The sequence below is a fragment of the Hyperolius riggenbachi genome, chromosome 2 (genome assembly GCF_040937935.1).
Source record: "Hyperolius riggenbachi isolate aHypRig1 chromosome 2, aHypRig1.pri, whole genome shotgun sequence".
In the NCBI taxonomy this organism is placed as follows: Eukaryota; Metazoa; Chordata; class Amphibia; order Anura; family Hyperoliidae; genus Hyperolius; species Hyperolius riggenbachi.
Genome location: NC_090647.1, coordinates 474,678,633 through 474,704,406, shown reverse-complemented (window position 1 = coordinate 474,704,406; position 25,774 = coordinate 474,678,633). Strand labels below are relative to the sequence as shown.

At 44.6% G+C, this 25,774-nt stretch overlaps 1 protein-coding gene across 4 annotated transcripts in view; it reads left to right on the top strand.

Annotated features, from left to right (window-relative positions):
• Positions 1–25,774, top strand: part of SGSM2 (small G protein signaling modulator 2) — a 470,219-nt gene that overhangs the window by 74,322 nt on the left and 370,123 nt on the right. The window contains exon 2 of one of the 4 annotated variants that reach the window (XM_068265980.1): positions 12,665–12,722. The exons of the other annotated variants lie outside the window; for them this stretch is intronic. The gene's annotated coding sequence lies outside the window, so the exon portion shown is untranslated. The remainder of the gene's footprint in view (positions 1–12,664; positions 12,723–25,774) is intronic. 4 annotated transcript variants of the gene reach the window in all.

The window sequence follows — 25,774 nt, the reverse complement described above, 5'->3', positions numbered from 1 at the left end:
TAATATAGCATACCTAAGTTAGTTTTTGACTGCTTTTATAGGACTTCCGAGACAAACAGCGAAATGTATTTATATTTACCTGGGGCTTCTTCCAGCCCCTAGAAGTCATTTGGGTCCCCCTCTGCAGCTCCGGGCCTCCTCATGCCCGCTGGACACCTATAAGGATCATCAACCCAACAGCAGGTCGACACTTCTGTGCATGCGCAGGCAAATGAGAACACCGTGTCCACGTCACCTGGCTTGTACTGTGCAGATGCAGTACACACCTGATGACATGGGTGCATTCACGTGCGGGTGCTCACGTGCACCCGCACAGAAGCCGATAGTGCGCTGCTCCTTACAAGCGGCCAGCGGGAAAGATAAATTTAGTGGATTGCCTCTGAAGTCCATTAAAGAGACACTAAAGCGAAAAAAAAATGATGATACTATGATTTGTATGTGTAGTACAGCTAAGAAATAAAACATTAAGATCAGATATTTCAGTCAAATTGTTTCCAGTATAGGAAGAGTTAAGAAACTCTAGTTGTTATCTCTATGCAAAAAAGCCATAAGCTCTATGACTTTCAAAGTCGTGAAGAGAGCTGTTTTCTGACTTTTATTATCTCAACTGTAAGTGAACTAATGACTTGTTCTCTGCCAGAGGAAAGGTCATTAGTTCACAGACTGCTCTGAAAGAATCATTTTGAATGCTGAGTGTTGTGTAATCTGCACATATTATAGAATGATGCAATGTTAGAAAAAACACTGTATACCTGAAAATAAAAATATGAGAATATTTTCTTTGCTGCTAATCTTCCAGTAATTATTCATAGTACACAACCAATTCACTATATCATATATTTTTTCCGCTTCAGTGTCTCTTTAAGCTGAGATTTTTTTTTCACATGAGCAAAATACAATATATACATGTATAGAGGTGCATACACTCTACTCCTTATGCTGCTAAGGCATTTTTTTGTATTTACCTGAGGAAGCAGGCAATTTTTTTTGTAAATATTTTTGCAGTTGAACTGGTGTCTGTATTTTCTGGAGAGGTAAGCGATTAGCTCTCGTTTACACACTATGTGACACGGCTGTCCCCCTGGGGGAGACAGGAGCGATCGGCTCTCATAGGCTGATGCCTATGACAGCCAACCGCTGCCATAGGCTGACGGTGGGAGGGTTATAAAAATAATAATAAAATAGCTTTATTTATTTTTTCAAAAACACAATAAATATATAAAAAAAGAAACATACTGGAAGCGATCATAGCCCACCAAAAGCTCTGTTGGTGGGCAAAAGGGGGGGAAATCACTTGTGTGCTGAGTTGTACGGCCCTGCAGCGAGCCCGTAATGCTGCAGTGGCCTAATTAGGAAAAAATAACCTGGTTACTAGGGAGGGTGTAAGCCCACGGTCCTCAAGTGGTTAAAACAGCTTTAATAATTTTAATCAGCATTTTCAAACCATGGATATGGTTATGAAAAATATACTTTTTAGTTTAAACTTATAGTGGAGAGGAGCAATTCTGTAATAAAAAAATACATACTACTGAGTACTGCATAGAGTACTGTACAGTACTGCAAGGCTACTGCCTTGTAGCGCCTGAGTTGCTATGACTTGATTGGGGAATAGTATTTAAAGCCAATGGGAATTTCAGCGGCAGCAGCATGAGCCATCATTCTCACCCTGCACCAAGCTGACTGCCGTACTGACATGTACGTTATCTGAGGAAGGCAGAGTTTTGCCAAAACGTGTCATGAAGTTACTACCGTGATTCCCCAAAAATAAGACACTGTCTTATATTAATTTTGGCTCCAAAAGATGTGCTAGGGCTTATTTTGAGAGGATGTCTTATTTTGGGGGGAAACACTGGTGGTTTTCCTATACAAAATGTATATACTGCATGCCATGCTGAAACACAAGCAGATATTGCAGATATTGACTCTCACTTACAAGTAATTGATTCTGCTGATCATGTGGGTAAGAGTCTATTTCAGGGAACTCTGTCAGGCTCCCCAGAGCTATGATAGGATACGCTGTTTGTCCTGGGAAAAGGTGAAGTGCTGCTGATGCTTATCAGGACAGATCAGGAGGGATGGCTCCAACAAAAACACAAATTGCCTGATACGTATACAGACCTGTAGAACTCACATTATACTGCTGCTCTCCTGTATCCAGGCTTTGTATTGAGCGTGACTTGCTGGTGTCATGTGGGCTGCTGATAGGGCATACATTCGGGGGAGGTCTTATATTTCAAGCATGCTAGGAATTCCTGCTAGGTCTTATTCTCAGCAGGGTCGGCGCTACCATAAAGGCAAAGGAGGCAGCTGCCCCAGGGCCCCAGAGCTTGTAGGGGCCCCCAGTGGCTACAAGAGGAAAAAAAATTCAAATCGACCTTATAGTTCTTGAGAACTTCGATTTTAAAGTTTCAAAGGAAAAAAAATACACATTTAAAAACCAGCCAACTTTAATGGTTAATAGCAAATCCACCTTAAAATATAGAAACCCTAAATTTGCAGGATATGTTAAGGAGATCATTGGGAATAAGAGGAAAAACAATTTTTCAAAAAGACCTTTAATTTTTGAGAAAATCGATTTTAAACTTTCGAAGGAAAAAAGTATACTTTTAAATGTGGTAAATGTCACTTTTAGTAGCAAACCTAACGGTAGTGTAATTTTACATGTATCAAAAGAAAGAGCAATAAATTTCCTGACGGGGTTTCCAGGGGGTCCATACGCAGCCGCAGCGCTTTGGCCAGGGATCGCTATACAGCCGCAATATGGCTGTATGAAGATCCCTGACATTTTTTTCCTATTTTCCCAATTTTTTTTTATGTTTAGAGTGTCGGATTTTTTTTTTTTAATTATGTGGAGTCCCCCCTCCTGAAACCTTTTAACCCCTTGTCCCCCATGCAGGCTGGGGTAGCCAGAATGTGGAGCTCCGACCGATTGGGGCTTCAAACCCTGACTATACCAGCTGCAAAAAAAGGTTGCTTAATGCCAATTTTTGCTCCGGGGTATCTGTTGGGGGGGGGGGGGGGCAGGTTTATTTTCCAGGGGATTTTTAGGGGATGTCTTACTTTAGGGGAAACATGGTAGCTAGCGGATTGCAGGGTCATTCACCCGGGTGATCTCTTCCCTATACCTGAGTACTCCACTTCCCTCCCATGCTGCTGGCTAAAGCTTGGCAAAGGAAAGACAAGACTAAGGCATCAGAGAGGGAGATACTGGATTTTCATTATATGCTTAATTTATTATTTTATCTAGTAATTGCAATTGTGTTTTTACAAATCCCATTAAACGAGTATTAATGCACAACAGAGCGCTCCTCCATCTTTTCCATGAAGTGTGACTCAGGAACTCTGAGCTCTATAGCAAATGGAACACCGTAGATATGCAGTCCCAAATTCCAGACAGAAGTTCAGAGTAAATTCTTTGGTCTTCAGATGATCAGATTTGCTATCCCCTCTACAGCATTTTCAGCAGCAACAACAACAACAACAACAGCAAGACATTTGTAAAGCACATTTCCCCTGTAGGACCCAAAGCGCATAAGCTCAGATCAGTACATAGTGATGGGTACCGGGGGGAAAAATTATGTGATGATAAATTGACAGACTAAACAGGTGACTTCTCAGTTTTGATTTAAACGCATCCAGGGTTGGAGCTGTCTTGAATAAGTTTAGCAAGGCATTCCTCAGGGTAAGGGTAGCATGACAGAAAGCTCTAGCTCCAAAGGTTTTTAGTTGGACTTTGCAGGTGGCCAAGTTATTGGATCCTTTTGATCTGAGGTTGTGGGAGGTGTGACTCAGTTGCAACAAATCCTTCAGGTATCCAGGGCCTAGGTCGTGTACCTCCAGATAAGACAGCTGTTTCATATGATATCTCCTTTGCTGTCCCACCATTATCAGCAAGCCAATATTTGGCATGCATACCCTGTGATTCAGGCCTCACAGCAGCTATGACAACATCCAGTCATTAGACTCAGTAATGCACGTATTCCTGAAGACACGGTGAACAAATGGACTCGTCTGCCCTGCTGTTCCAGCCGCTTCCCAAAATAACTCTTTGATCTGATAACAGCATTTGACAACTGTCATCTTCCTAATGAAAGTGTTAAATGAGAAGCCCCAAGAGAGTGACTAACGCAGAACACTCCCAATCTTTATAATGTCAACTAATGACAGCTATACCTGGTTAATGAACTCTATCTGATTCCTGTCTGTCCTGGCTTTATATCTGCGTATTTCTGCTCCGCACCCTTTGGGCACGAAGAAAGAAAAAGAAATAACTCATTAGCATTAGCTGAAGGAAGCTGGGATTAAGTTATGCATGGAAAGCAGCCCAGCTTCCTTCTCTAGGATGGGAATCCAACCAGAACTGTTACGAAAACCTGGTCCACCTACACAACATCCACTGGGACTTGTGGAAACTTTCCCACAGCATCTTTCTCCTGCACTCCACCCCCACGCTCACCACAAAGAGGGCAACAATCACAGGAATATAAGCAAAGTATGGATCAGTATCTTATAGCAACCGTGTTAAAGACAATTGAGTGTGTATGTGCTGGGCTCAGGGCCGGTTCTCTCATGAGGCGAAGTGAAACATTTGCATCAGGCGCAGAGATTTAGGGGCAATATTTTTATACTGTGTGTCCCTTCCTGAGGAGGAATGGAGTAGCTGAGGGTGAGCAGTTTGTTTGTCACAGACAGTACTATTTAGTAGCAAGCAAATGGAACAAATAAGAAATTAAAAATGTGCTAAAATAAGTTGTCCTGTACCAAGCCTCTAAATCAGGGGTCTCAAACTCGCGGCCCGTGGGCCATTTGCGGCCCTCGATACAATATTTTGTGGACCTCGCCGGCAAAAGCTTCCTTATAGTTCGCTTCAGTGCGCCCAAGTAATCCGCCGCATCCCCGCCGCTAAACGAGGGCTGCAGAGCCCCCAAATCGCCCGGGGGGCAATCCGCCGGCATTTCCTGGAAGGGGCAGAGCTTTCAGCTTCAGCTCTGCCCCTCCTGACATCAATCACCGCACGGATCGCCGCCTCTCCCCACTCCTCTCTGTGAAGGAAGAGTGAGAGGGGCGGGCAGAGGTGGTGATGCGCCGCGATTGTGAAATTCCTTATGCGGCCCAGCCTCATCCTGACTTTGCCACCTGCGGCCCCCCAGGTAAATTGAGTTTGAGACCCCTGCTCTAAATAATTTGACTGTTACAGCGTTATTTGTACTGACAGCCAAATTCACACAGAATTTGGGGGCTCCACCATACTGGCACTATTGCACATGGTTTACAGGATATGCACATTCATTTCCTTACAATTTGTATGTTGATGCACATGACTGAGTCAAGCACCACCTGAAATAATTAGGGTCAGAAATGTTGTGGCACTTTAAACTAATCTTATTTTGTTCCATTTTCTTGAAAAGGGGTCTGTTTTTCCATTAAACGTTGCATTGGAGGGGTGTAATTATAACAGAAACTTTGCATTTGCTATCAAAAGAAATCACCAGTGCTTTGTAGACGACAGCACAGTCACAACAACAAGCCCTCGATTCGGTGTGGCTCCACCCATGACATGTTACTAAGAAGTCTCTCAGGAACTGACCTTGTAGAAGATCTCTATAGTCAGCTATTCTCTTGGATTCAGTTCTCTATACACAATAATGAAGGACTCAGCTGCTTTCCCACAGAAGATAGGTTATATTATTGCTCCAGGCTGCTTCTTCTATATTTGAAAGAGTGAAAAATAAGCAGATACTAGTTTTAGCATCCATTAAACTCTTCAGAGCAGGTGGGAGGGCCATGCAATAAGTCAGCTGTATGCTGTTAAATGAAGGTACAGGGCTGGGAGATTTATCCTGGTCTGGTCATGTGACAATCACTTCACATTTGTAAGAATGCCCCCCCCCCCAATATCTACTGTAAGTGACAGCAACATAAGAAAAAAGTAATTCTATTGTGCATTTTACTATGGGAGAAATGTACATTTAAATGCATGTATTTTAAAAATTAAACATTTTCACGATAGTCATCCTCTAAGCAATGACACAAAGGGCCTGATGCAATTGTCAGATTCGTCAACGTTAAATGCTGGTGAGTCCGATAATCAGGCGATGATAACATTGCGCTATCCAATTGCATTTAGCCCTAGGCAGTGTGTTAAAAAAATGCGCTTGGGTGATATCATCCAGCGAGTTCTTTACATTCTATCCTATTACACTTTGCATGCCTCTGGGAAGCGACGCTTCCAGTCAGACATAAGCGTCAGCTTAGACCTGCAAAGAGCAGGTCTAAACCAGCTAATGCATGTTGTGGCTGCTGCATCTGGGAGTCTGCTTTAATAAGGAGATCCCAAGAGCTCCACGTCGGGTCGCTGCAGATAACCAAAGCCCCCCACGTAGCTGCGCCGTCACTTCTGGCAATTTACCTTCTGCCGCTGAACACCCGCCGCCTCTCACCACAGGTCCCATCGATAAATACAGTGTATGTGTAAATGTAATTACTCTATCTCTCTCACAGATCCCTGGCAAAGCATCCTTGAAGCTCCCGCCAAGGCTCCCCAATAGTCCACTGTCTGGTCCATTTTCATTGGCTCAGTCAGTGGACCAATGGGGAGCCTCGGCGGGAACTTCAAAGATGCTTTGCTGGGGCTCTGTGAGAGATATAGAGTAATTACAGTTACACAGCAACCCGACGGGGAGCTCTGGGAGTCTGCTTCTTAAAGGAGTCCCCCAGATGCAGAGGCGGAAGATGGCGGCGGATGTTTAGCGGGTGTGCGCATGTGTGGGGAGCACTGCCATGGTGCTGAAGGACAGCACCACAGGGTAAAACCTCGCTCCCCATCGCCCAAAACATGGGAGCATCACTCAGGCTTTCGCTTGAGTAAGGCCTCGTTCACATCTATGCAGCGCAGATGGCCGTGCAATCGGAACACAACGCCTACGATCACACGCCATCTGCGCTGCTCCTGATCCCATCTATTGACAGTGAATGGGTCAGCTCTGCGCTTGCGGGCAGAATGCATGCAGCAGTACGCAAGCGCATCACAGCGCATCGTACTGCTGCGCAACGCCTGTTATGTGAACGGCAGAAGGGCTGTCTATACCCCTCTGCCGTTCTTGCGTGTCACCACGTCATACGCTTTTGAAAATGCGCATGGAAGCGCGTATGATGTGAACGAGGCCTAATGCTCCCTAGCGATCAGCCATCCCCCAGTGAAATTGGTAATTGGATTTGCTCGTAATCCTCGTGCGATGGAAACTGCAAACCACTTATCACCTTGAATAGAATAAGGCCCAAGCTGTTAAAAAATTCTGAGCTGTCCTGTACACCAAACTTTATGCAGTTGCTATGGTTTCAAGGAGGTTTAGACCTGGGGCCCACTAGAAGGCTTTCAGCAGAGTTTTGCAATAACCGGGGGATCCAAATGGACTAGGTAAATGAAAGTAAATGGAGGTGATCCCGCAGTAGCAATTGTGATTTCCCGATGTCACAATTGCGGTGCCTGCAGTATTTTTGGAGTGCTTTCATTCCAATACAAAGTAAAGGATCGCTGCAAAATCTTTCTTCAATTTTGCAGCGTTTCTACAACCAAATCTATGGAAATTCCAAATTGCTATGGAAATCATAAATCGCAGTTGCTGTACAAATCGCTTCCATTAAATTCAAAATCGCTTGCATTAAATTCAAAATCAAAAATGGAGGAAATTGTTCCAAAAACACGGAAAAAAATCGATGCCAAAAGCGCTCCGCAATTGTAGTTATGAGAAAGTTGTAGTTGCTTCAGATTACATTAGAAAGGTTATTTTTAATATCATTCCATTACAGAATGGGTTATGTATCACTGATGGAGACGTTGAGGGCAGATAATGTTAAAAAAAAGAGCAAATTCCGTGCCTGTGTCAATTAACTCTGCAAAAAGTCACTCGTGCTGAGAGCAGCAGCTTATTTCTACCAGAATCTCAGAGAACGTTGCAGCTATCAATGTAGTAACAGTAACTGTGGTGTGAAGAATCATAGAGACAACATTGCATTGACATGGAAGTGTTCCCTCAGCTGCTCTGCATAGGGCGCAGCAGAAGATGAGCAATGTAGCGCTCAAACACATTTCATTTGCCAAAACTTTAGTTGGCTCTGCACAAGGCTTATGCACAGTAGCTCTCCATTAGTTTAATAATTAATGAGAAAATAAGCCAGAGTTTGGCTCAGAAAAACACAAGTATCACTGGCAATGGTTCAAAGCATTAATACTTACATGAGATGCCTAATGTCATGTTTTCATTTGCTATCGCTCTTTTGTATTATACGTAGCATTGAAAATTAATAAAGGATATGTTATTTTTTATGTCTCTTTTAAATGCTGAAATACATTAATAATATCTCAGCTAAACAGCTCTATATATAACACATGAGGAAATGTACAAAGGAACTGTTGTAACTAGGTAATGGCTCATAAAATGGTTTATAAAAACACATCCATTTATATCAGTACTGATAATATTATCGACGTGGTCATTTAAAGAGAGACTCCACTTTCTTTTTGTAATTATATTTGTGGTTACCCTGGTTCAGTGCCATACAAAACTTTTATGTAATTTGAAGGGAAATTCGACCTTTGCTATGACATGTATTAGCGGTACATAATTCCTTTTGTAATGTATGTTTGTTAATAATTATCTTCACATTTCACTTTGCAGCACACTGTGCATGTGTAAAATGGCCTGAACGTTTTTGTTTTTTTACAAACCTGAAACCTGCATGGTTGAGTGCTCTTTGTAGGGCCACGGTGCAGAAGGCACAGGGCAGTTTCTAGGCGAAATTGTTCACAAGGTTAGGGTGTAAAAATTGCGCTCCCCCCATAGGTTCATGAACTGTCCCCACAGTATAGGAAGTGAGCTATAGGTGCCCAGTATTGGTAGCCAGTTATAGGTGCTCTCAGTATAGGTAGTTGGGTATAGGTGCCCCCAGTATAGATAGCCATGCGGAGGGGGCGGGGTGCATGCAAATTGGCTTACAAATGATACTCAAATTGGACTAGGGGGTGCTGTTACTATGAGATGGAACACTAGGGACCAAGTAGTAAGTACGTGTGGCACATGGATCCCGGGATTGTGAGTACCGTCTGTAACCCTCGCTCTGCATGCGCCGCCTCTGTGCCCTCCCCATGGAGCGGCATCCTGGGCAATACCTCACCTCGCCCACTCATAGAAACAGGCCTGAGAAGGAGCTAGGCGTATAGCCATGAGGCCATGCACATGCCCCCTCAAGTGTCCCCCTCACCCAGCCGATGCAGGCTCACGAGTGGAGCCAGTAGTGCTGCCTACTCAGCTCACTGCGCCGTGAACTTAACCTTGTCACAGGCTGGCAAATAGCGTCTTGTCTATCTCCCTCTAGTGGCATCTCTCCTTATGTGCGTCTCTAGAGGGAGACGAGGAGATGATGCGTGCCTGTGACGTGGCTGAGTTCCCTATGTGGTAAGGTGAGTAGGCAGAACCACAGGCTCAACTCGCAACTCTGCATGTTGAGGGAGGCTGCTCAGTCTAAGGGGCTGCCTAATACTTGGGCTGATCTGGCTATATAATACTGGTGAGACGGACAGTCTAATACTGAGACCTGGTCTGGCTATCTAATACTGGGGAGGGGGACAGCCTAATATTGGGACCTGGTCTGTCCAACCTGGAGAAGGTACTACTTAATACTGGGGGTTGATCTGGCTATCTAACTTGAGGAGGGGGCTACCTAATACTGGTGGCTCATCTGGCTGCTGGAGGGAGCTTGCCTAATACTGGGAGCACATTTAGCTACCTATACTAGGGGAACCTACCTAATACTAGGGAACATCTGGCTACCTAATACTGGGGGTGGCACATCCCGCTACCTACACTACTCAATACTAGTGGCACATTCGCTATCTACACTGGGGCAGACACAATTCGGCAAGGGGGAGAAGAAGGATGTGCACTTTGGAATCTCCGTCTCTAGTTCGGAGAACCTTGTCCTGACCCTGGCTCTTTGTAAAATATAGTCGGCCCTATAACATCCCACTAACTCCCATTTTCCTGCATGTGTAATTATTTCTGATCAGGAAATAGCCATACTTAGCTATTCTTGTGTTGGTATGAAAGCTGAGTGACAAGACAAGACACAGAACATTTATAGTGTGCTTTTCTCCTTCTGGAATAAAAGCACCAGAGTTGGTCTGCTCTTTAGGCAGTTGCAGTGTATGTCTTACTCAAGGCCTCCTTACTGAATAGGTGCTGAGTTTTGAACCCTGGTCTCCCGCGTCTGAGGCAGAACCCTTAACCAGTACACTATTCAGCTGTGCATGTTGCTGTCTCTGAGAATAAAAGCAAGGTAATACATCTGTAATAATATTCAAAAAAAATCCCTTGGGATGGATACATCGAATTGCTTATTTATCAAAAACAGCAGAGTATCACTTTAATGCTATGAACAATTGTGTTTTATTTCAATTTTCAGTCTGTTTTGAATTTCCGAAACTTAGAGTAAGTTCAAATATCACTCCTATTCTATGTCCCTAGCAATAAGTCCATTGTCAATCATGCTATTCAACAATGTATCTGTCAGTTAAATAGCCAGGGATATACTGTAGTCTGCATCAGTCATGATCTCCAGCCATTCATCTTTAAAACCTCTCTAGATTCAGTGACATGGAGCCACAATGAATCTCTTCAAAAGGAAATTCAGATTCGCCACTCATAATTTAGAGGAATGGCTGGGAACCCCCTACCCCGAATGACTTCATTATCTACCATAAAGAACTATTTATGGAGAACTATGTCATCCGGCTCTTCCCTAGAATTCCCAGTGTCAAATAATGTTTAAAAAGTAAAGTGAAAAATAAATTTATTTATAATTAAAAAAGGAGAAATGAGTCTCACTAAATATTTCAGCCAGGCTCAGTGACTAAGAGTGTAGCCCCTCCCTAAATTTAAACAACCTATATAGTTTTTATCATTAACCTCCCTGGCAGTGTGATTAATTCTGGATTTTAGGGTCTAAAAGCGGTGCAATTTTTTGCATGCTTTTAGACCCTAAAACCAGGAAAAAAATCATACTGCAGTGAGATCTGCAACAGCCCTGCATTTGCCCCCCGGGAATCCAGCGATGCAATTCTCCCTCTGTCCTCTAGGTGGCGCTGTACACATATAGTAAGATCACCGTCTGTCATCATGATGACACACAGCAATCTCACTGAAGGGATCTTTTACTTGATTCCCCCCCCAACTGCTAAACAATGTAAGCAATTTAATGGGCCCCAATGGGGTTGCCCAAACTTCTGCTGCTATCGGTGCCCAAATATTCTGCTTCCATCTTTACGACCTAAAAAAAAAAGTTTTTTTCCAGATTCCACCACAAGTGTCTTCCCCATATTACCCTCACCTTCATTTGGTCAGGAGCTTTTCCCCCATACCTGCTGGAATAGATTTATGAAAGTTTTCAGATAAAAAACGTAATCACTACTTGTTATAGAGGATGGGATGTGGCTATAGTTATTATGGATCAGAATAAGTTATTATCTACTTATTCTAAGGGAAGGGATATGTAAACATGGGGAGGGGTGGTGGTGACTATACTTGTTATGGGGGGGGGGAGTTATAGGTGTGCTTGTTATGGTTGGATTAATGGTTGTATGTGCTGTGGGTTGAACATTGCTATACTTTTTATATCTTTAAGAGTCATGGCTACACCTTCTCTGTTTTTTTAAGAGGGTCAAACATAGGGTTTGACTTCAACCCTTGACTTCATAGTCAATTTATGTTTCAGCACATATGGTAACGGACAGGAGGGAATGTTGCTCGCAAGGGGATTATGGGAGTTGAAGATCACTCCACATAATTATGAGTAAGGTCCAACCAAACTGAGGGATTTTCTGTTTTTCTCTTGGAATCCCCTTGGGCCCCTTTACACTTAGTTGCATTGCTTCGCTTCCACCTAACGCACCTCAGCGCAATGGTCATTAAAGGCAATGAAACATTCTTTATGTTCTGCAATGCAATGCCCCGGAAATGCTCTAGCTGACGCAGAAGCTGCAGTACTTTATCACCCACCACGTGCGGCACCAGAAGCAATGCAAGTAAATGATAACGTGCAAATTTTCAAATTTTGGCACATTTGCAGTGTGGTGCGCAGATGCAGATTTTCAGATGACTAGCTTCCTGTCCAGCAGTGTACACGTGACTAAAGGGTGAGACTCCGAAGGCATGTTCCCTCCAATTTCCCTGTCAACATAGTCTGCCGCATATACTAAAGTGTGTGTAATGGTGCAGTGCGGCAGCCATTTTGCTGTGTGCAGTTAGCATCACAAGTGTAAAAGGACCCTCAATATCCCTCAATAATTTAGGGGGCCATTGAAAGTTACCATTAAACTGAAGACATGCTGGAAGTGTAATATAGAACCATGGTGTCAGACAGACGCAGCAGTTAACCACATGCCATGCTTTAACAGACTGATGCTATATATAATCTATATTTTATATTATACTTATTTACATGTATAAAGAGGGAGGAGTCTGCGTAAGATGCGCAGTGTTTACTGCCTAATGATCACTCTGCATATACATTATAGGTTGTCATGGGAACCTCATGTTGAGGCAGCTTTTATTCATGAATAAATATGCTAATGCAATCATTTTTTTTAACAGTTTGATCTTTTATTCAGATTACGCAGGTGTCCTACATACCGTTCTCGGCAAGTAGAAGTATGCACAAGCATAGGGGTAAGCAGACTACTTGGATATAATTCACATACACCCACCACTTGTGAAAAAAATCTGAAGAGCTTAGACTTCCTAACAGACTGCAGATATGAATTTTGTAATATATTTTGCAGTAAACTCTATTATTCTTTGAGATAGTGAAGACAACCAGCCATAGTTAGATTTAGCTAAGATTTGGAATATTCATTCTTAAACAATCGTAAATGCATATTTTTGTAACACTACCTTTTACATCTGAAGTGAACAGTGCAGTGCGATTCTAGACAGGAAGTACATCACTGGGATTCCCGGCTTCCTCGTTGTATTTGCGTTGTTCCGCACCACTACAGCCAACAAATTAAAAATGTCTGTGTCGCGTGTTGACTTCCATGCATTCCGCCACTGCTGTGTCACTCGCGTCACACGGTAGAAGCTGTTGACTTTGTGACGGATTGGTAGCGAAACCTTTACTTCTGGCACGACGAGGTTAGTGTTTTAGGCCCCATACACTTTCTTTGCTGTTGCATTACCCTGGGTACAAAAAGAGAAACGCAACGCAAAAAGTGTCCTAAGCTTGATTCACAAAACAATGCTAACTGTTAGCACGGGAGTGCTAAACTGTTAGCACACGAAGTGCCGTTCGCTGACTTTTGCGCGTGCAAAGTCCCACAATCGAGGATATTTGCGTGCGATAACAAGGGCTTTCGCGCGCGATCGGACATCGATTGCACGCAAAAGTCAGCGTTATCATGGGCAAATGTCCGCGATCACAGGACTTTACGTGCGCAAAAGTCCACGAGCAGCACTTCACGTGCTAACTGTTCAGCACGCCCATGCTAACAGTTAGCACCGTTTTGTGAATCAAGCCCCTAGTCTAAAAGGGGTCTCAAGTGAAATCCCACCTAAGTTAAAAAAAAGAAAAGAAAAATCATGTCATATATTGGTAATTTGTAATTTAATATTATTAAAAATACATTTCCTTTTCAAATTGCAGCCTGCAATAAATTAATAAAATTGCCCCAAATTCATTTTTTACGAAGTCCTTCCTATAGAGCCCTATTTATGCATGCCTTGTACTGGTATGGCCAACCGGGGGGAACACTGGGGACATTTTTTTTTGTTTTGTTGGTAAGTATGCTAAAGGAAGGATGTAATTATGCATGGACGCACTGTAGCCATTTGACAATTAAACTGGACAGTTAGCAAGCAGCAACTGCTCATTCAATAGCCTATATGCCAGTGGGCGCACAGGCTTTGCTGTAAGTGCATGCAGGCTTTGGGCAGTGGTGGCATTCATGCTGTAGGCAGTGGTTGTGGTGTGCGGGCACAGGCTTTGTACAGTGGTAGACTTTGGGGGGATTTGGCATTCTTGTTGTAGGCGGTGGTTGTGGTGTGTAGGCACAGGCTTTGTACAGTGGCAGGCTTTGGGGGGATGTGGCATTCTTGTTGTAGGCGGTGGTTGTGGTGTGCGGGTACAGGCTTTGTACAGTGGCAGGCTTTGGGTGGTGGTGGCATTCATGCTGTAGGCAGTGGTTGTGGTGTGCAGGCACAGGCTTTGTACAGTGGCAGGCTTTAGGGGATGTGGCATTCTTGTTGTAGGTGGTGGTTGTGGTGTGCGGGTACAGGCTTTGTACAGTGGCAGGCTTTGGGCGTTGGGGGCATTCATGCTGTAGGCAGTGGTTGTGGTGTGCGGGCACAGGCTTTGTACAGTGGTAGACTTTGGGGGGATGTGGCATTCTTGTTGTAGGCGGTGGTTGTGGTGTGCAGGCACAGGCTTTGTTCAGTGGCAGGCTTTGGGGGGATGTGGCATTCTTGTTGTAGGCGGTGGTTGTGGTGTGCGGGTACAGGCTTTGTACAGTGGCAGGCTTTGGGCGGTGGGGGCATTCATGCTGTAGGCGGTGGTTGTGGTGTGCGGGCACAGGCTTTGTACAGTGGCAGGCTTTGGGCGGTGGGGGCATTCATGCTGTAGGCAGTGGTTGTGGTGTGCGGGCACAGGCTTTGTACAGTGGTAGACTTTGGGGGGTTGTGGCATTCTTGTTGTAGGCGGTGGTTGTGGTGTGCAGGCACAGGCTTTGTACAGTGGCAGGCTTTGGGGGGATGTGGCATTCTTGTTGTAGGCGGTGGTTGTGGTGTGCGGGTACAGGCTTTGTACAGTGGCAGGCTTTGGGCGGTGGGGGCATTCATGCTGTAGGCGGTGGTTGTGGTGTGCGGCCACAGGCTTTGTACAGTGGCAGGCTTTGGGGGATGTGGCATTCTTGTTGTAGGCGGTGGTTGTGGTGTGCGGGTACAGGCTTTGTACAGTGGCAGGCTTTGGGTGGTTGGGGCATTCATGCTGTAGGCGGTGGTTGTGGTGTGCGGGCACAGGCTTTGTACAGTAGCAGGCTTTCGGCGGTGGGAGCATTCATGCTGTAGGCGGTGGTTGTGGTGTGCGGGCACAGGCTTTGTACAGTCGCAGATGATAAGACAATGTACAAGAGGCATTATTGTGGTAAAAAAAATTCTCAGCTTTTATAAAACAGTTGCTCCCAATTAATCAGGGTAATTAGGATGCTTTAGAACAGCTTTGACTATTTGGAATGGTATAGAACTTTGGATGTTCCCACAGACTGTGACAGTTTGTGAAGGGTATGAATAATTTTGGACTGGGCACTTCTTGCTGAAATGTAAATAAAAGCTGAGAAAAGTTTTTTTTTGTTTTTTTGTTTTTTTACAATAATGCCTCTTGTACATTGTCTTATTATGTTTTGGGAGAGACACCTATGTCATCTGTGAAAAAATTACTTGCTGGTTGAATAAAAGTAACTTTAAGTAAAAATTTGCCAGGGGTATGAATAATTATGGACAGCACTGTATAAGATGAGAATCGATCAATTTACTGGTAACATTTATAATTTACACTTTAGTTCTGTCTGCAATAGAACCCAGTTCTGGAAAATGGACGTTTATGGTAAACAGTGCATATTCAAGTCTGTTATAATGTTCAGTCCCAGCACTGGTGATTTTTGGCCTCTAGAAGTAGCTAACTTATATACACAAATACATGTACATTTATTGTGCTATGGAGTAGAGCGTGGGCTTCTCTGAGGGACAATTAGCGACGTGTCTTGTTCGGTGTACTGTACTTTGTGAGACAGCACAGAAGATGTCAGTGCTTTATAAATAAGTAGTAATAAGAAACATGAAACATGCCTACATATTAAGGCCTTGACATGAGTGGAGGAGGGGAAAATTGACTGATGAGTTAAACAATTGTATCTATCCTCCTTCTCCTAAAAATGAATTTTTTAGATATCCCACTGTTTTATTTTATATTTAAATCTACTTTTTAAGACTCTTACTGTTTCTCAGTCTCTGCTCAATAACACATTCATTGATGTATTCCAAAACTAAAATATATGAACTGTTGACCCTTTTTATCTCTGTCCTGCTCTCATAAGCCATTTTCTGCCAGGAAAGTGTTTTATGGCTGTAATTCCTTACCTGTGAGGGTTACGCTATAGTCTGACCCATTACCGACCCAGACAGAAACTGTCACTTGCATACCAGATGTTTAATTCTTACAGGCAGAGAAAGAAAAAGTAACACAGCATAATTATTTATGTGTTTAGCAATCTCATCATGTCACATGTCACCTTGTGTATCCTTTGAACTATAATTTTTATGTATTTATGGGGTTAATTGAAATCGGTACACAACAGAAACTGAATTTGATTTACAAAGTGGTGAGCTTAGCTCAGAGTACTATAAATGCTAGGAAAGTATGCAGAAGCCCCATTGGTTATCTCACTGGCTAGAACAATAGGTTCAGCTGAGGATAATTCCACAATCCAGTACATAGCTGTGAATGTCTTTCGTTTTTCCCTCCATGCGCGGCAGGTAACCTAGTTTGGTGTACTCAGGCAATCTATTACCATAAAGAGCGTATAACGGAATGTGTTGTTTTTCAAACCTTCAGCTAAGAAAATCGAATTCACACTGTTTCCTGCCTTTAGGGAAAATGGATTTTCAGTTTGGTAAACTAGAGTTTAATAGATGCATATTTTATATTTATTAGATAAATTCTGCAGCTGGAGCAGCAGACGCTATTGTTTCTATTCCTTTCTAGCAATATAGTTCTGTAGTCTTGACTATGGCTTCAAAGTGGTTTAAAGTGGGCTGAAACTCTATATTAACTGAAAAAATAAAAATAAATCATCTTATAAGAAATGATTTATTTAGCTCACCTATCCTGTTGTTTTTAGTGTGCACTGTCAGATTTAAGAGCAATGTGATACGAAAAAAAAAAATATTTATGGCGGTTTCCATTCTGTTTTTCTGTGATGCCAAAACTGACATCACAACTGCTTTTTTTTTGTAAACCGAGCTCAGTGTTAATTTACTGCTTATTCTACATGTTACTGTTCCACCAACAGCAAACATCACCTAGATAACAGGCTTTAACCACTTGCCGACCACACACTCATACCGCGCGTCGGCAAAGTGGCAACTGCAGGACCAGCGACGCAGTTCTGCGTCGCCAGCTGCAAGCTAATTAATCAGGAAGCAGCTGCTCGCGCGAGCGGCTGCTTCCTGTCAATTCACGGCGGGGGGCTCCGTGAATAGCCTGCGGGCCGCCAATCGCGGCTCGCAGGCTAAATGTAAACACAAGTGGAAATAATCCGCTTTGTTTACATCCGTACAACGCTGCTAACAGTAGCAGCGTTGTACCAGATCAGCGATCCCCGGCCAATCAGCGGCCGGGGATCGCTGTCACATGACAGGCAGTAGCCTGTTAGAGGCTGCACAGGACAGATCCGTTCCTGTGCAGCCTCGGATCTCCGGGGAAGGGAGGGAGGAGAGGGAGGGGGGGAATTTCGCCGCGGAGGGGGGCTTTGAGGTGCCCCCCCCCGCAACACCCAGGCAGGCAGGAGCGATCAGACCCCCCCAGCACATCATCCCCCTAGTGGGGAAAAAAGGGGGGTGATCTGGTCGCTCTGCCTGCACCCTGATCTGTGCTGGGGGCTGTAGAGCCCACCCAGCACAGATCAGCTAAAACAGCGCTGGTCCTTAAAGGGATCCAAGCAGCTCTTGGCTTCAAATAGCTGCAAGAGCTGACATTGTTCAGAAGCTCAACCCCTGCTGTTTTACAAGTGCTGTTATCCAGGCTAGGTGTGACATTCTTCAACTGTAACTGATGTTTTCTGTTTGAAGTACAATGGGGGTTTGTTTGTGGTCAATTAAGTCTAAAGAGGCAATTTCTTATCTGTTTTCACCATCTCCTGCTCAGGGACCGCAGGTCCTTTGCGGTCGGACAAAGTGGCTAATTTAACTCTTAGATGTAAAAAAATGAGGTAAAATTAAAGTTTTTTTTAATAATAAACCACGTTTTTAGAATGCATTTTTTATTTGGTATAGAGCTGCCCTGGGTGTTAAAAATGATGCTCGGTTCACTTTAAGGGGGGTTAAAGGGTGGGTCCTCAAGTGGTTAATCACTGTGTGAACTCTTCAAAGGGAGGGAGGATTCAATTACCTTCTGGTCAGTGACCTTATCTTATCTGAAATGGGAAGTTACTTTTATTTGCATTTTGAGATAAGCTTGTTACTGTAGTTAAAAAAAGGCTTCCCACAATCCTGTTGGCACTGCACAGTTCGGCACAGTTCACCAAAGCACACAAAAAAATAGGGGACATATACGAACCTATTTTACAAAAGAAAAGGGTTTACATATATATTTAGGGTACTAACTAATTTTAGGTAATTTTTTATTTTGAGATCTTACAACCCCCTTTTCTTAGACGTGATGGCATCTAGCAGGAGGGGAGGTTAGTGTTAAAGTGGACCTGAACACTTGCACAGGACTGAAGAAATACATAGAGAAATGTGCCCTGTGTGTATTTAGAGAGTTTAGCCTGTCTAATCCTCCCTCATTTGTGTCTAATCTAGTTGTAATTTGATCTCTCTTTGAAAGCACAGGAGGTTAACAATATGTCTGCTTCCATGTACCAGGAAGTAGAAACAGTGCAGATCTATTGCAGGATTTGTATCAGCTGTAAGAAAGAAAAGTTTTTTCTTTAAAGGATTTTATGCTGTTGCTTATCTAGCGTATTAGAGCAGAGCGGACATTCTGAGTTCAGGTCCCCTTTAAGCATAGGTCTGCAGGTTTCACATTTGGAAGAACCCTCATCACCTCACCAGCCAAGGTACAATGTACACTCTTCTACATGTTATCTTGACCACATCCTTTGGCCACTTCCCACATTGGCCGGCCAATTTGGAAACTGACCACACTTCTTGAAATTATGAGTAGCATTTCCTACGCGCAGGAGAGGAAGGTTAACTTACTCGTGCTGCCGCCTATACCCGATGCGCTCCACTTGTGTTCCACGTCAGTGACGTCACCCCATGCTTCCTCCTCCAACCCAGAAGAAGGAAACATGGGACATGGAACGAGAGTGGAGCACATTGGCTATAGGTGGCGGTATGGGTTAGTTAACCCTCCCTCTCCCACAGGAAGGAAGTGCTCTTTGTAATATCAATTATCAGCAGCCCTAGCTTTAACATATACATATAAAACCAACTTTTGTTAAAACAATGTGCATAACATTTGCAGCTGCACCGTTCAATTTTCTCAATTAAGCTGCATACATTTTTTTACAATTAGCATAACATTTGTATCCAATCTGAATTACTAGCTCCTCATTGACCATCCGTTTGGATGGAGGTATGCCAAGCTTCAGATAACCGTTTTGATTTACAGCTTGACTTTAAAGGGCTGGCTGGATGGATAGTGGATGGATAGTGTAATGGTTAGGGGCGCTGCCTCTGACACAGGAGACCAGGGTTTAAATCTGGGCTCCTCCTGTTCAGTAAGCCAGGAAGTCAATCTTCCGTAGGAGACCTTGGGCAAGACTCTCTAACACTGCTACTTCGTATTGAGCATGCCCTAGTGGCTGCAGCTCTGGTGCTTTGAGTCTGCCAGGAGAAAAGCGTGATATAAATATTCTGTGTCTGTGTTTGTTTAAATAATGGACAATGATGCATCTTACTGTGTTTAACTCATTGACTCATTGACTCAGTGATTGAGATCTATGCCCTGTTTTGGTGGGCTCCTGGCTGGCAAGGCGTAGATCTCAATCACTGTCCGCAGTGCGCATCCGCCGTTTCCGCCGCTCAAACCCGACGATTCTCGCCGCATCTCACAGGCTCTGCCTGTCTCTATGACGGCAGAGTCATGTGAGCCGGTCAGGGGGCGATTTCATTCGCTCCTGGCCCTGTCTTTTAATGTAAGCCGCTCCCATTGGCTTACATTGATAGACACGGTCAGGAGCCAATGAAAGCGGGTCCTGACCGGCTCACATGACTCTGCCGTCATAGAGACGGCAGAGTCTATGTCCTGGGGGTCCCGGCGAGCGCCGATGACAGCGGTTGCGGCGGGTATGTGCGGCGATTCGTCGGGATTCCATCGGGATTGGACCAGCGGTCTTTGGTCCTTAAGTGCCCAGAGACCACTGGTCCTTAAGTGGTTAAAGTAAACCTGTCAATGAAGGGAGCAAAAGGATTTTAATTTACCTGGGTCTTCCTCCAGTCCTTTGCAGTCTGTTAGCTCCCTCAATGTTCTCCTGGGCTGATCTGCTGAGCTGCTGTGAAGTCTGTGATCCAGCTAGGTTGCGGGCTAGTGTGCATCTGCTAATCCGGGCAGCGTACCACCTCCATTGCACTCCAGTGGCTGGGAGCATCCTGTGCAAGCACAGTTGCAAGACTTATGAACTGCGCATGCGCCAGTGGCGTATCAGTAGGGGATGCTGAGGTTGGGACTGCACTGGAGCACTTGGGCCAAAGGGGCCCTAAGTGTCCCTCCCTTAACCGCAGTATTAGCTGTTTATTGGTCCTGTGCTGGTAATAATTCCTTATATACCTGTATATATATATATATATATATATATATATATATATATATAAATGACATTTAAAAAAATACATAAATATTTATCTTAGGGAGTCAACTTAGGTACCAGCGGTCTCTGCCCCCTTAAGGACCAGAGACTGCTGGTACCAGAAACAGCCACATAATGACACATTGCCACACATATCCCCCACTACCGACGTCTATGCTGCACACCTGGAGCCTCAGACAACCCACTCTGCCATCTCTATGATGGCAGAGCTCCGTGAGCCGGGCAGGAGCCTTTTTTATTGGCTCCTAACTGTGTGATCAATGTAAGCCAATGGGAGTTGCTTACATTGATGACTGGGTCAGAAGCCAATGAAATTGGTTCTTGACAGGTTCACAGGCTTTTGCCATCATAGAGACGGCAGGAAGGGTTAGCTGTGGCGGTGGAGACATCAACCAGATTGGGGGGAGTGATGAAAGTGGCGGGTATGTGCGGCGGCAGGGGTGTGAAATAAAAGCTGCCTGCCACATGCTGAGAAACTGTGAGAATCCCAGACTGGAGTGCAGATAATTCACTATGTAATAAAAACTTGTAGTATACTGCAACATTATATATATATATATATATATATATATATATATATATATATATATATATATATATATATAGTTAAGTCTAGAGTAGTAATCTCTCCTCTCAATTAGTTCATCCACCCGTGGCATGGGGTATGCATCGAACTTTGAGATGTCATTTAGTTTTCCGAAAATCGTTGCAAAACCATAACGATCCATCAGGTTTCGGTACTAACACGATGGGGCTGCTCCACTCACTACGGGACCTTTCAGCGACACCTAAGTCCACCATTAGTTGCACCTCCTCAGCCACTGCCTGTCTGCGGGCCTCCGGTATCCTATATGGTTTCAACCAGATGCACTTTTGAGGGTCCGTGACAATGTCATGTTCAATGAAATGGGTACAACCAGGTTTATCTGAGAACACATCAGAATTCCTAAGGAGGAACTCCCTTACTTCCTGAGCTTGGGGACCTGTCAAAGCTTCAGATAGTTTTACATCAGGGATTCCTCCTTGCTGTGGGATGCTGAGCAACTCAGCCACCATAGCAACTGGTAGCTCTTTCCAGGCTTTTAACAGATTCACATGATAAATCTGTTCCTTTTTTCCGCTTATTGGGCTGGTAGACCTTGTAATTTACATCATTAACTCTTTCTACGATTTCATAGGGCCCCTGCCATTTTGCTAGAAATGTACTTTCTGCAGTGGGCACAAGAACCAATACCCAATCCCCCGGGTGGAAAACCCGAAGTCGGGCCTCCTGATTATAAACGCGGCTTTGAGCCTCCTGAGCCTGTCTCATATGTTCTCTCACGATTGGCATCACTGCTGAAATCCGATCCTGCATCTGTAGGACATGCTCCACCACAGAATGATGGAGAGAGGGTTCTTCTTCCCAGGACTCTTTAGCTATATCCAAGAGTCCCCGAGGATGTCGCCCATACAAGAGCTCGAATGGAGAAAAACCAGTGGAAGACTGGGGTACCTCGCGTACAGCAAACAATAAGTAAGATAACAGACAGTCCCAATCCTTCCCATCTGCTTCGACCACCCTTTTCAGCATCCCTTTTAGAGTTTTGTTAAAGCGTTCAACCAACCCATCAGTCTGAGGGTGGTAGACTGATGTCCTTAGTTGCTTTATCCCAAGTAGCTTGCACAAATCTCTCATTTCTTTCGACATGAAAGGTGTCCCCTGATCTGTTCTGGCGAACATATGAACTAGTTCCCTAGCAATAAACTTCGCTAAGGTGTTTCGCAGAGGTACAGCTTCAGGATATCTGGTGGCATAGTCAAAAACCACTAGGATGTATTGATGTCCCCGTGCCGATCTTACCAGGGGTCCTACCAAATCCATGGCAATTCTTTCAAAGGGTAACTCTATAATGGGCAGAGGAACCAAAGGACTCTTATAATGAGTGGCAGGGGACGTCAATTGACATTCTGGGCAAGACTCACAATAGCGCCTAACCTCTGCAAACACCCCAGGCCAATAAAACCTCCTCAGAATTCTTTGTTGAGTTTTTTCTGTAGCAAAGTGACCCCCTATTGGATTCTTATGGGCCAGATCCAGTACCACCCTGCGGTGTGACTGAGGTACGACCAGTTGCTCAACAACCTCCCCATTTACGTTATCGACCCGGTACAGAAGGTCATGGTTAACTGCAAAGTGGGGAAAAGCTCTCTCAAGATGCTCAGACTGTGTTTTCTCATTAATCACAGTCACATTCTCCCAGGCTCTAGCTAAGGTAGGGTCCTGTAACTGGGCAGTGCCAAACTGGTCTTGGGAGCATTCCAAATCTGGCAGGTTAACGTCTTCCTGTGTCACCAGAGTCTCCCCTGATGTTTCTGCAAACACCTCTAAAGGGAAATCATCAGGCTCAGAGGGAGCTACTCTTGGAGTTGGGACTTCATCCCTCACATAGTCAAACTCTGCTTCATAGTCTCCTTCTAGGAAAACACCCATGCTGGCAGAGTCCTGAGACTTAGCTTCCCACAACTTCCAGAACAGTGGGAAGTCACGTCCCAGGATAACACTGTAAGCTAGAGCCTCAGACACAGCCACAATATGAAAGGCAGCCCCGACATGGGTCTCAAATTCCACTATGGCTGTTGGGTAGGTCTTCACATCCCCATGGATGCATTGAACTGTAATCTGCTGTCCAAGGATCTGATTTGTGTCCATCAATTTGGCATTTATCAGCGTGACCAGACTCCCAGAATCCAGCAGTGCCTGTACCGCCTTGCCTCTAACTTTAACAGCAGCCATATGTGTGCCTGTGGTAGAGAGAAATGCTGGGCAGGAGAAGAATGACACTCGCCGAACTGTGTCACATTCCATGGGCTCAGCAGTGGAAGGGCAGTTGGCGGCTATATGTCCAGGCTCTCGGCAGCGCCAGCAGGTAGGTAGTTCGGATTGAGCTTGGGGTTGTAGCAGCTGCGGAACCCACTCTATCAGGCTGCATTCGACCACTCCGGGACCCCAGAGCTCCAACATACCTGTCTGTTGCCCCGGGCAGCCGCTTCTTTGGCCCTTGACTTTCTGACTGTCTGTCTCCTGCAAGATACCCTTCTGCAGCTGGATATCGTTCGATCATCTCAACCATTTGATCTGCCGTCTGTGGATCTGCGTGGCTGACCCATTTTCTCAAGGTTTGTGGTAGTGCTGTGAGAGAACGCTCGACAATCTGTGGTGCTGTCAGGGTTTCTGGTTGTAGCCATTTTCGTACCAGGTGGCAGAGGTCATGCATTTGAGACCTTGGAGACATGTCAGTTTGATACAACCACCGATGAACTCGCTGAGCCCTTACTGCTACAGTAACGCCCAGTTGGCACAGAATCTCCTTCTTTAATTTATCATAATCATGTGCACTTTCAGGAGTCAAGTCAAAATATGCTTTCTGTGACTCTCCAGTTAGAAATGGAGCAACCAGGCCTGCCCACTGAGCTTTGGGCCAATCCTCTCGTAGAGCCGTGCGTTCAAACGTATGGAGAAAAGCCTCTACATTGTCATGAGGGGTCATTTTCTGCAGGAAATGGCTTACTCGTACAATCCCTGGGGTAATACCACTGGATAGATTCTCCTGACTTCTTTGAGACAGCTGCTGCAGAACTTCTTTCAGAGTTTTGAAACTTCTTTCAAAGTTTTGCGGTCCTGCTCCACCGCCTCAGTTGCTTCAGCATGTACTTGTCTGTCCCTTTCAGCTGCTTGTGACTGGGATTGCCTGTCCCTCTCGGCAGCATCTGACAGAGCTGAAATCTGTGCACTGAGAAGGCGGACTGTCTCCAGATGAGCTTTCTGGTGCCTGACATTTGCATCTTGGAGTGCCTGCTGCTGTCTGTCACTGGCTTCTTGAAGCCGAGAATTTGTCTCTTGTTGTACATTGTTGGCTTCCTGCTGTGCTGCACTCAGTTGTGCTAAACGCAACACAAGATCCTCCATTTCAGGTGCATATCATTTGCATGCAAAATTTTTTTTTTTTTTTTTTTTTTTTTTTTACTGTCTTTACACCACGCTTCTGCAGTGATATTCTTTGCACACTGTATCGGATCTAGCTTGCCCGCATCCTTCACCAATTTTGGGGTGCTACCCACACTCAGGGGTCTTGAATGCATAAACAGGAATACTGCCAGCGGGTTCAAGTGCAAACAGGCCAATGCCTGTGCATTATTAGCTAGTTGCTCAGCATAAATATAAACAAACACAAAATAAATCCTAGCCGTCTGGCTCCTAAACACCTCACTAGGTTATGCTAACTAGTCTAAACAAAACAGTTTTTTTTTTAGCAAAAGGAAACAAATGCAGAGCAACTTACATTAGCTGTAATTTCTCACCAGTTCACAGCAGGCCAAGGGCTCCTTTCCTCTCAGCCTTCAGTGTCAGTCTGAATGCAGAGCCCCACCCAATCTCAGACCTGCTAGACTAAGGCCTCGTTCACATCAGGGCCGTTTCTGTGCGCTTTTCACAGCGCACTGCCCTGTGCGATCAGCAAGGTATTTATTTTCCCATGTAACTAAATGTAGCTGGTTCACATCTATGCGCGGCGCTGAGCAGCGTTACAAAAACGTAGGGTTGCATGCATTTCTGTGCGTTGAGCTGTAAAGCGCACATCAATGCAAGTGAATAGGTGCGCTTTTTTTAGCGCATAGAAGCGCGTACAAGCGCATAGAAGCGCATGCGTTTTTTACCCCTAATTTGAGAAAAAAATACATTTACATAGAAAAACAAAGTTTTATTGACAACTGCTACTGCTACAATAAGCAAAATGTGCTTTAAAGAAGCGCACAGAAACGCGCACTGAAGTGCGCACAAGCGCATGCGTTTTTTACTACGCGCTTCCACACGTTTTTCAGCGCAGCAGATGTGAACGAGGCCTAAATACCTCACCTGTGTAACAACACAGGCTGAAAAACATCCCGGACTGGACTGGATGGCCAGGGAACCCACCCTGCTCTTCCCTGGCCAACTCCAGGACCCTAACTGGATTTTCTTTTTACCACATAACTTGCAGATAAAAGAAAATCTACACTTTCCTGGAGGTCTTCAAAAAACACAGCGCTGGAGTCTGGGTGAAATATAAACCCCCTCCAGGACCCTTTCTGTAAAGCAGTGTGACTATATATATATATATA